The following is a 12,169-nucleotide window of genomic DNA, read 5'->3' as shown; positions in this document are numbered from 1 at the left end:
GATGAGATCATTAAAGAATAATTATTAATGAATTTTATTTTAGATTAGCATTAGCTGTAGGTGAAATTCTATATGTCAATTTGACTTTCTTGATTACAAAAACGGTTTATAATTTATTATGTCTTTAACTATGACAGATTAATTAAAAGTTTAAAGGTATCAACTCAAAAAGAAGTTCAGATATTTATAAAGAAACTTGTATAAAATTAATTTCAAAATATTTTTTTTTGATTCAAAATTTTGATTGAATTAAATATATAGATGTAATTAATAAATTCCATTCGAGCAATCTACCAAAAATTTTCAAGTTATTTCATTTTAAAACCACTAAACAAATACTATGTTCCAATCAATACTAAAAAAAAAAAGGATCTAGTCACCACAGTGCTGTACAACGTAATTGCGAAAGTGTGAAGTTTAGTCTACTTGGTAGTATCATTAGTGGAGTAATTGTCACGATGGGTCCACAGCATCAATCCATTAAGAAAGGTGAGTTGTAAAGAGAACAAATTATAAACGTTGGTGGAAATTGTTGATAGGGTTGTCTCATTAGAATATTTAGCTAAATATATTTATTGCATACTTTACTTCCAATTTTTCATTGGAGTGTTAGAGCTAGTTTTGGATTTTGGATTTGGTTTATTTCAATTTTTATGTTAATATAAATATTTTAATAATTTGATTTAATTTTTATATGCATGTTATTTTGAATTGACTCGAGTTGAGTTATACTCAATTTCAATTAATAGAGTGAATTAGTGAATATGGCACAACTCTAGTTGCAATATATATATATATATATATATATATATATATATATATATATATATATATATATATATATATATATATAACGGCGATATTTTTTACCTTTTACTTTTCTTTTTTTTGGTTTAATTTTTTTGTGGGTTTTAATTTTTTTTTTCTTATTTAATTCCTTCTTCCCCTTTCTCTTATTTAATTTCTCTATTGATGAAACTTCATTAAAGCTTAAATTCAAAACCTCTCCTCCTGCTGCTCCTCAATCCCAATCATCTTCCTCTCTCCTTCTTCTTCTTCATCCATAAAATGTTCAAGCTAAGCTAAATGAGTAACTTTTTTTCATCCATTAATCTTCCAATTTTGACCTTTAAGAGAAAAAACAGATGTTTCCAACTTTTAGAATTCTTTACTATTCTAACTTGTCTTCCTCTATGTTTTTATAAATAAATTGTTGAATTCCATTAAGAAAAAACTTCTCATCTTACATTTCACTAATTGGGTTTTCACTTTTTTATCAATTACCTTAGCTCAATTTTATCTGGGTTATACAATTTCTGTTGTTAAATAAACTGTTGAATTCTTTGCTATTCCTACACCCTTAAAGATTCATCTTTTCTTCCAATTACCTCATCTTAATAATTGGGTTTTCACTTTTTTGCCCAAATCTTTGGGTTCTTGAATTTTCTTAGCTTAATTTTATCTAATTTATACACTTTCTGCTGTTAAATTTTTGGGTCATCTACTCATCTTTTACTAGCTCACCATAGGTAAAGCCTTTTTCAGGGTTATTGATTTTGAGCTCATACTTTTGTGGGTTATCAATTTTGAGCTGAAAACAGTTTTGGGTAAGCGCAAATCTTCATCGATTATAATTTTTGAGCTGCAATTTTGTGTGGTTATTAGGAATAATTTTTCGGGTTTGTCATATATAGCTTATGCTTTTTCGGTTATTGAATTTAAGTAGAAAATTTTGGTGGGTTTGAACTGAATATTATGAAAAAATTTGAGTTGAATGATTTGAGCAGTTAATTTTGAACATACTAGTCGAAAGAGTAAGAACTAAACTTTTTGAAAAAAATTGAAAGATAAATGGAAGAAAAGAACGTACCCAATTAGCTTGGCTTGAACATTTTATGGATAAAGAAGTAGGAAAAAGGAAGGTGATTGGGATTAAGTAGCAGAAGGAGGAGGGGTTTTGGATTTAAGCTCTAATGGAGTTTCATCAATGGAAGAATTAAATAAGAGGAAAAGGAAGAAGGAATCAAATCCAAAAAAAAAAAAACATAAAAAAAATTAAAACCAAATAAAGAAAGTCAAAGGTAAAAAGTATGGTCAACGGTTAAAATTGTACGACACAGTCAATGGTCAAAGGTTAAAATTGTACGACACAGTCACTTGGCTTGAATACTGGTCAAAAGTCTACTTTGGAGGCTGTAATTCGCCAAAAAAAAATATCAAAGCAGTGATTCACAAAAGCATCAAACATTAAAGCTATAATTCGTGATTAATTCTTTTCTTAAAGAAGCATTGCTTATTTAAAGGAATCTACAATATTTACACATAAACTTTCTAAACTTTTCAAGATATGAAAAATAAATGAAATATTAACAATATAATATTTGATTCTAATATATGCCCGTAGTTGAAGCAAAGCATGTGGTTGACGAATGTTGAGTCATGAAAATCTTGAAAAGAATTAAAGGATGACCCTTGGTAAAAATATCAATGATTTGCTACAGTGATAGAACTTAGAAGTACTCTAACTTGACTCATGGAGACTTTTCCGCGGATAAAATGAATGTCCGTGATATTTATGTGTTTTCTATGTTGGTGTTAAACTGAGTTGCCGAATAGAATAATATCAAAGCAGTGATTCACAAAAGCATCAAACATTAAAGCTATAATTCGTGATTAATTCTTTTCTTAAAGAAGCATTGCTTATTTATAGGAATCTACAATATTTACACATAAACTTTCTAAACTTTTCAAGATATGAAAAATAAATGAAATATTAACAATATAATATTTGATTCTAATATATGCCCGTAGTTGAAGCAAAGCATGTGGTTGACGAATGTTGAGTCATGAAAATCTTGAAAAGAATTAAAGGATGACCCTTGGTAAAAATATCAATGATTTGCTACAGTGATAGAACTTAGAAGTACTCTAACTTGACTCATGGAGACTTTTCCGCGGATAAAATGAATGTCCGTGATATTTATGTGTTTTCTATGTTGGTGTTAAACTGAGTTGCCGAATAGAATAATATCAAAGCAGTGATTCACAAAAGCATCAAACATTAAAGCTATAATTCGTGATTAATTCTTTTCTTAAAGAAGCATTGCTTATTTATAGGAATCTACAATATTTACACATAAACTTTCTAAACTTTTCAAGATATGAAAAATAAATGAAATATTAACAATATAATATTTGATTCTAATATATGCCCGTAGTTGAAGCAAAGCATGTGGTTGACGAATGTTGAGTCATGAAAATCTTGAAAAGAATTAAAGGATGACCCTTGGTAAAAATATCAATGATTTGCTACAGTGATAGAACTTAGAAGTACTCTAACTTGACTCATGGAGACTTTTCCGCGGATAAAATGAATGTCCGTGATATTTATGTGTTTTCTATGTTGGTGTTAAACTGAGTTGCCGAATAGAATAATATCAAAGCAGTGATTCACAAAAGCATCAAACATTAAAGCTATAATTCGTGATTAATTCTTTTCTTAAAGAAGCATTGCTTATTTAAAGGAATCTACAATATTTACGCATAAACTTTCTAAACTTTTCAAGATATGAAAAATAAATGAAATATTAACAATATAATATTTGATTCTAATATATGCCCGTAGTTGAAGCAAAGCATGTGGTTGACGAATGTTGAGTCATGAAAATCTTGAAAAGAATTAAAGGATGACCCTTGGTAAAAATATCAATGATTTGCTACAGTGATAGAACTTAGAAGTACTCTAACTTGACTCATGGAGACTTTTCCGCGGATAAAATGAATGTCCGTGATATTTATGTGTTTTCTATGTTGGTGTTAAACTTAGTTGCCGAATAGAATAATATCAAAGCAGTGATTCACAAAAGCATCAAACATTAAAGCTATAATTCGTGATTAATTCTTTTCTTAAAGAAGCATTGCTTATTTATAGGAATCTACAATATTTACACATAAACTTTCTAAACTTTTCAAGATATGAAAAATAAATGAAATATTAACAATATAATATTTGATTCTAATATATGCCCGTAGTTGAAGCAAAGCATGTGGTTGACGAATGTTGAGTCATGAAAATCTTGAAAAGAATTAAAGTATGACCCTTGGTAAAAATATCAATGATTTGCTACAGTGATAGAACTTAGAAGTACTCTAACTTGACTCATGGAGACTTTTCCGCAGATAAAATGAATGTCCGTGATATTTATGTGTTTTCTATGTTGGTGTTAAACTGAGTTGCCGAATAGAATAATATCAAAGCAGTGATTCACAAAAGCATCAAACATTAAAGCTATAATTCGTGATTAATTCTTTTCTTAAAGAAGCATTGCTTATTTAAAGGAATCTACAATATTTACGCATAAACTTTCTAAACTTTTCAAGATATGAAAAATAAATGAAATATTAACAATATAATATTTGATTCTAATATATGCCCGTAGTTGAAGCAAAGCATGTGGTTGACGAATGTTGAGTCATGAAAATCTTGAAAAGAATTAAAGGATGACCCTTGGTAAAAATATCAATGATTTGCTACAGTGATAGAACTTAGAAGTACTCTAACTTGACTCATGGAGACTGTTGGCCTCTTAAGGTTTTGATGATGACTTTACTTTTAAATAAACAAACATATTTTAGAGATTGTTTTGTAGGTATATATCCGATTTAATGTGAATCGTTGATGAAGCCTATGACTTGATTCGTGAAAGAAGTACATGTCTCAAATATCCAAGAAGTTGGGAAATTGCTCTTGAAGACAGTTTACTGTTCCTAGAGTTGAAGTTCTGACGAATGTTGTAGATAGAGACAGTGTGCTGTTCCTCACGATACAGGTCCGAAGAAGACATTGACTGGAAGTTACGAAAATTATATTTTCTGTTTTTGGTTAATGTAAAAGGTTAAAATTTAATTAGTTGCTTAATTAAATTTATTTATTAATTGGCAAAATATTTTTTTTAATTCGCCTAAAAACATGGAGAAGATCAATTCCTTGTTTATCTCCTATAAACTCGGAAATTAAGAGACTTGTTCTCTTCTTTGAATTGGTCTCCTATAAAATAGGATCTTCCTTAACCCATGATATTTTAACCGTGCATGCATACAGCAATTACATTCCACTCCTACCTTTAACTAACTTTCCATTTTCTTTGGGAGCAAGTAAGTTATGGAGAACGTGGGATATGTGCAACTCGTGGAGAACATGGGCTAAGTGCACTACTTGCTGTTCCCCTTATAAAAGAGGGAAATTACGGTTCAGTATGCATGGATGGATAAATGAATGAATGTTGCATTGAGAGTGTCCATCTAAGGGAGAATTAATTGAGAAAAATATTCTAAGTTTTTAATGCCAATTAATTTATAATATTTTTCTTGAGCAACTATTTATTTTTGATCTTAATGAGAATTGGCCTTGTAAAGGGTAGTTGAGTGTTTTGTTGTAATTAGACTTATGGGAAGTCTAAGGGAATAGAGAATAGAATCGAGAGAAGAGAAAGAGAAGGAGAGAAGAGAAGAGAAGAGAAGAGAAGAGAAGTAGGCCTAAGTAGAGAAGCTTTGAGTAAAGCGTTTAGAGAATTGAGAAGCTTCAAGTGAAGCAAAACATTGTTTTGTGTAATTGTAACTAATTGCCTTAACATAGTGAGAATTTTGAAATCCCGGGGGGTCGTGGTTTTTCCTTTTGATTAGGCCCAAAAGTTTTCCACGTAAAATTCTTGTCTCCTTTTATTATTCTTCGTTTCGTTTTTTTTAAAGTTTAAGTTTTGTTCTTTACTCGATATAATTCCGCAAAAAGTTGAGCAAAAAAATTCTTAAACTAACAACACAACAATTCACCCCCCCTCTTGTTGCATTCGATCATCCATTAGTATTTCTACAATTGGTATCAGAGCCCTGTTCCTCATTTAATCAGGAAACCCTGAGAGCAGTATCCTGTTCCCTGTCAAGATGCTGAAGATGAACGAACGCATGGAAGAAGGGTATTCCACACAAAGGCCACCCATGTTTGATGGGAAATTCTATACCTACTGGAAAAATAGAATGGAAATCTTCATAAAGGCTGAAAACTACCAAGTATGGAGAGTTATCGAAATTGGAGACTTTGAGGTGACGACCATCAACTCCAACAATGAAGCTGTTCCAAAGCCAATCACTGAATATGAAAAAGAAGATTTTCAAAAGATGGAGATGAACGCTCTTGCTATCAAGTTACTTCACTGTGGGCTTGGTCCAAATGAGCACAATCGCATTATGGGTTGCAAAACCGCTAAGCAGATTTGGGACCTGCTCGAAGTTACCCATGAAGGTACAAGTGAAGTAAAAAGATCCAAGATTGACTTGCTTATGTCGAAGTATGAAAGATTCGTCATGGAACCTAGGGAAAGCATTCAAGAAATGTTCACTAGGTTCACAAATATTACGAATGAGTTAGTCTCTCTTGGAAGAATTATTCCCGTTGATGAACAAGTAAGAAAGGTACTCAGAAGTCTTCCTCAAGACGAACGCTGGAGAGCAAAGGTCACAGCCATCCAGGAGTCCAAAGATTTCACCAAGTTCAATTTGGAAGAGCTGGCTGGTTCCCTAATGACCCATGAATTGCATTTGGGAACAGCTGACAGTTCCCGAAACAAAGGACTGGCTCTAGCAGCTGATGATAGCGATGAATCAGAAACTGGTGAAGAGGAAGCAGCACTGTTGGCTCGAAAATTCAAAAAGTTCTTCAGGAACAGAAGGTATGGTAATCAAAGGAATAACAAAGAAAAGGGAACTACAAACGTGAAGACAAGTTTTGAATGCCACAAGTGTGGGAGCACTGAACACTTCATCAAGGATTGTCCTCAATGGAAAAATGAGAAGGGCAAGGGAAAAGCAAGAGAAGTTGGAAGACAATATAAGAAGGGAAACTTCAAGACTGACTTTAGAAAAGCAATGGTAGCAGCTTGGGGAGATACGGAGAGTGAAGCTGAGACAGAAGCTCCTGTGGAAGAGGAAACAGCAAACCTGTGTCTCATGGCATCTCATGAAGATTCTAAAGAAAAAGAGGTAACGTCTTCTGGTCCATCCCCTAAATATCAGTTCAACATAAGTAAGAATAAATTAATCAAATTACTGTTAGAGACACAAGACAAACTAGATGAAAAAGCAGCTAAGTGTCTCCAGTTAGAGAAAGATCTTAACTTAAGTAAAGATCATATCTCATATCTTAATTCCTTTAGAATCGATGTGCAAAGTAGATTTTTTGATTTATTAGATAAGAATATCATTTTAAAAGAACAGTTGGAAAAATTAAAACAGGAATTTGACACTCTTAATATTGAATTAAATCAAAGCAAATTGTTAGGATTAAAATCGGTTTAAAATGATAAAATCACTCATGAGTTTAGCACGAAAGTTCAAGAATTGAAATTAAAATTAGAATTAAGTGATAAGGAAAATAAATTCCTAAAAGATCAAATTAACTTAAGAGGAAAAGGGAAAATCAAAGAAATTCCCAAATGGATTCTTAATGCTAAAGCCAAGAGTAAAGAAGGTCTAGGCTTTATTAAGAATGATAAAAAGAAAAAGTTCTATGTAGATCTCCCTAGTAGCAAAATATGTTCCTTCTGTGGTAAAAGTGGACACCTAAAACACCAATGTATAAAAAGGGAACAGCATATCAAAGCAAATAAAAATTATGTCGAAAACATATGGATTGAGAAACATGATTCAAATGTAATCGACAGGGAACCCAAGGCTAACTGGGTTCCTAAGCTTAACCATTAGTTTACTTTGCAGGATCAAGTGAAGGGGAACAACTCATGGTATCTCGACAGTGGGTGTTCCAAGCATATGACGGGTGATAAATCTAAATTTCTCTCACTTGAAGCCTATGATGGGGGAACAGTAACCTTCGGTGACAACATGAAGGGTGAGATAATCGCCAAAGGAAAGGTTGGAAGGTCTAGTTCCCATGCCATTGATAATGTATTTTTAGTCGAGAATTTAAAACACAATTTGTTAAGTATTTCTCAATTTTGTGACAAAGGTAACTCTGTTAAGTTTACTTCTGAAAAATGTATAATTTCTAGGAACAGTACAGGAGACCCTGTGCTGGAGGGAATCAGAAAAGGGAACACCTATGTTGTGGACCTGGACACTGTTCCCAGAAACAGTCTAACGTGTTTAAGTGTTATTGAAGAAGACCCACTTCTTTGGCACAAGCGTCTAGGTCATGCTAGTTATTCATTGATTAACACTTTAAGATCAAAAGACCTAGTAAGAGGATTACCTGCAATAAAATTTCTTAAAAATGAAGTTTGTGATCCTTGTGCTAAAGGGAAACAAGTGCGGTCATCCTTTAAATCAAAGAACGTTGTGACTACCACTAGACCATTAGAATTAATTCATATGGATTTATGTGGACCAATGAGAACACAAAGCCGTAGTGGCAAAAAGTATGTGTTTGTTGTTGTTGATGATTATAGTAGATTCACTTGGACCTTATTTTTGGCAAGCAAAGATGAAGCTTTTGATGAGTTTGTTTCCTTTGCTAATAAAACACAAAAATCTACCAATAATCAAATTGTTCACATTAGGTCTGATCATGGAAAAGAATTTGAAAATTCAAACTTCATGAATTATTGCAATGAACATGGCATAAATCACAATTTTTCCGCACCTAGAACACCACAACAAAATGGTGTGGTAGAAAGGAAAAATAGGACTTTAGAAGAAATGGCAAGGACCATGTTGATTGCTAGTGGTCTACCTAGGAATTTTTGGGCAGAAGCCGTTAATACTGCATGCTATACATTGAATCGTGTACTAATTAGACCAATCACTTCAAAGACACCCTATGAATTGCTCAAAGGTGTTAAACCAAATATTTCCTATTTTCGTATATTTGGATGCAAATGTTTTGTTCATGTGAATGGAAAACGAAACATAGGTAAATTTGATGAAAGAAGTGATGAGGCAGTATTTCTAGGTTATTCATCACAAAGCAAAGCTTACAGAGTTTACAATAAGAGAACAATGTGTGTAGAGGAGTCTGTTCACATAATCTTTGATGAAACTAACTTTTCAACAAGTGAACAGGAAACAAGTAATATTAAAATAGGTCTTGCAAACTTGGAAGATGATGATGAAGGAATTAAAATGCAAGATCATGGAACAGCAAGTGAACAGTCGATACAAGAAGAGGCAGAAGAAACTGATCAAATCCAGGAACTGCCAGTACAACAGGATCAGCAGACTGTTCCCAATCCAGCTGTTCCCACAGATGAGCAAAATGATCCAGTGGCTGAACAAAATGTCAATCAAGTTGCTGAACAAGAACATGCTACTGTTCCTTCAAGAGAATTTGTGCCTAAACCTTGGAAGTATCAAAGATATCATCCTCTTGATTCAATTGTAAGTGATATAAATAAGGGAACACAAACTAGATCTCAATTGAGAAACTTTTGTGCACACTTTGCGTTCCTTTCATCACTTGAACCTAAAAATCACGAGGAAGCTTTAAAGGATTCCGATTGGATAGTTGCCATGCAAGATGAACTAAACGAGTTTGAAAGAAACAAAGTGTGGCACTTAGAACCCAAACCGAAAAACAAGAAAGTAATTGGTTTGAAATGGGTTTTTCGGAACAAGCTTGATGAACATGGAATAATTGTTAGAAATAAAGCAAGACTCGTGGTTAAAGGTTATAATCAACAAGAAGGTATTGATTACACTGAGACTTTTGCTCCAGTTGCAAGGTTAGAGGCTATTAGAATCTTAATTTCTTTTGCTGCATTTATGAATTTTAAACTATATCAAATGGATGTGAAATGTGCTTTCTTAAATGGTTATCTTGATGAAGAAGTTTTTGTGGAACAACCTCCAGGTTTTGAGAATACCTCTTGTCCTAATCATATCTACAAGCTTGACAAAGCCCTATATGGCTTGAAGCAAGCTCCTAGACAATGGTACGAAAGACTTTCAAAGTTTTTGATTCAAAATAACTTTGTAAGAGGAAAAATCGACAAAACCTTGTTCTTTAAGAATAAAGGTTCTAATATTTTAGTTGTTCAAATTTATGTTGATGATATTATTTTTGGTGCTACTAATGATTCATTGTGTAAAGAATTTGCTAACCTTATGGGCACAGAATTTGAAATGAGCATGATGGGAGAATTAAATTTCTTTCTTGGTTTGCAAATTAAACAAACTGAAAATGGTATTTTTATTCATCAACAAAAATACATTAAAGAACTTCTTAAGAAATATGGACTAAATAATGCAAAAACCAATCATACACCTATGGCTACCAATGTTAGACTAGATGAAGACCGAAATGGAACTAACGTAGATCAAACAATGTATAGAGGCATGATAGGTTCTTTATTGTATCTAACTGCAAGTAGACCTGATATTTCTTTTAGTGTTGGTTTATGTGCTAGATTTCAATCAAGTCCTAAAGAATCACATCTCACGGCAGTAAAGAGAATTTTGAGATATTTGAAGGGAACAGACGATTTGTCCCTATTTTATCCTAAAAGTGATGTTTATGATTTAAAAGGTTTTAGTGATGCAGATTATGCAGGTGATCTTGTTAATAGAAAAAGTACATCAGGTATGGTACAATATCTCGGCTCATGTTTAGTTTCATGGAGTTCCAAGAAACAAAACACAGTTGCATTATCCACTGCAGAAGCTGAATACGTAGCAGCAGCAGCTTGCTGTTCCCAAATGCTTTGGATAAAACAGCAACTAAGAGATTTTGGTATTAAATTTGAATGCATTCCTATTTATTGTGATAATACCAGTGCCATATGTATATCTAAAGATCCAGTGCATCATTCACGTGCTAAACATATACACATTAGACATCATTTTCTAAAGGATAACGTAGAACACAAAAATATTGTATTGAAGCATGTTAACACAAATGAACAAGTTGCTGATATTCTGACCAAACCACTTCCTAGGGAACAATATGAAAAAATGAGATTGGAACTTGGTATGATCAAGCTCCACTAAAGTTAGTTGCATATATTTCCCATTGAAGCATCATGAGAATGAAGAGGTCAGGAATCAATCTCAAAATCTTGATTGAAAATCAATTATTGCATGGATCAAGTAAACACGTAATAAAGTTTGTACTATAAATGTTTTTACATTTGCATGTTGTTAATTCAAACAGACCAAAGCAATATGTTCATTATTTTCTTCATAATAATTCATAAAATCATAATTAATTTCTTTATTTCCTATTTTATATTTTATCCATATTCAATATTTTTATACGGCCAAACCGTTTGACAACTTTTGGGAAAACGGTTCCTCTTCAAGTAATGCAAAGCAATAAAGAGATGGGACTTGGAGGAGTAACTGTCACTCCAATAAAAACCCCTGCCTCACGTCACCTTCTCAAACCTTCTCTCAAAAACCGTCCTTCTTCTTCTCACTTCAATCTCTCACTCAAGAACCGTCCTTCTTCCTCACAAAAACCTACAAAATTCAAAAATGAAAACCCCCAAATCCTCTAAATCAGGCAAAAAAACTCCAAAATCCTGTATGCCCGATCAACCAAAACCACTAAGGGTAGTTCTTCCACCACCATTACTGCAGGATGCACCACCCACACCAACTGAAACCACACAAGAATCACCAAAACACTCCACTGAACCCACCAGTACCAAAAGAAAAATGTCAACAGGTGGTTCATCTTCTAGAGTAGTTAAGCGATCGAAGCATGTTGATCCAAATAGCGCAGAAGAAGTTTCAAAGGAGATGACTGTAGGGTTCGGGTTGGACAAATATTGGTATGATTCTACGAACTTTCCTAGATTGCATGAGATTTTACAATATCAAGAATGGGAACTGTTAATGTCAAATTTCAGTTGCAATTCAATTTTTCCAAACCTAATGAGAGAATTTATTGTAAATTTCTCTAATGATGGCGGTATGTGTACTAGTGTTGTTAAAACTGTTAAAATTGAATTTAACAGCGCATTATTAGGGGAATGGTTTAATGTTCCCAATATTGGTTTTGATACATATCATATTGGGTCAAAGATTGCATTTTCAGGCATCAATGAACGAACAATTTTTAAATTTTTAGGCATTGATAAAAAGGGGAAGATAAGTCACAATGTTCTGTCCCCTATGCATAAATTGTTGTACAATGTTGCTCGCAGATTTATCTTACCACGAA

Source organism: Amaranthus tricolor, chromosome 8 (genome assembly GCF_026212465.1).
Source record: "Amaranthus tricolor cultivar Red isolate AtriRed21 chromosome 8, ASM2621246v1, whole genome shotgun sequence".
NCBI lineage: Eukaryota > Viridiplantae > Streptophyta > Magnoliopsida > Caryophyllales > Amaranthaceae > Amaranthus > Amaranthus tricolor.
Note: the sequence above shows the minus strand (reverse complement) of the source record.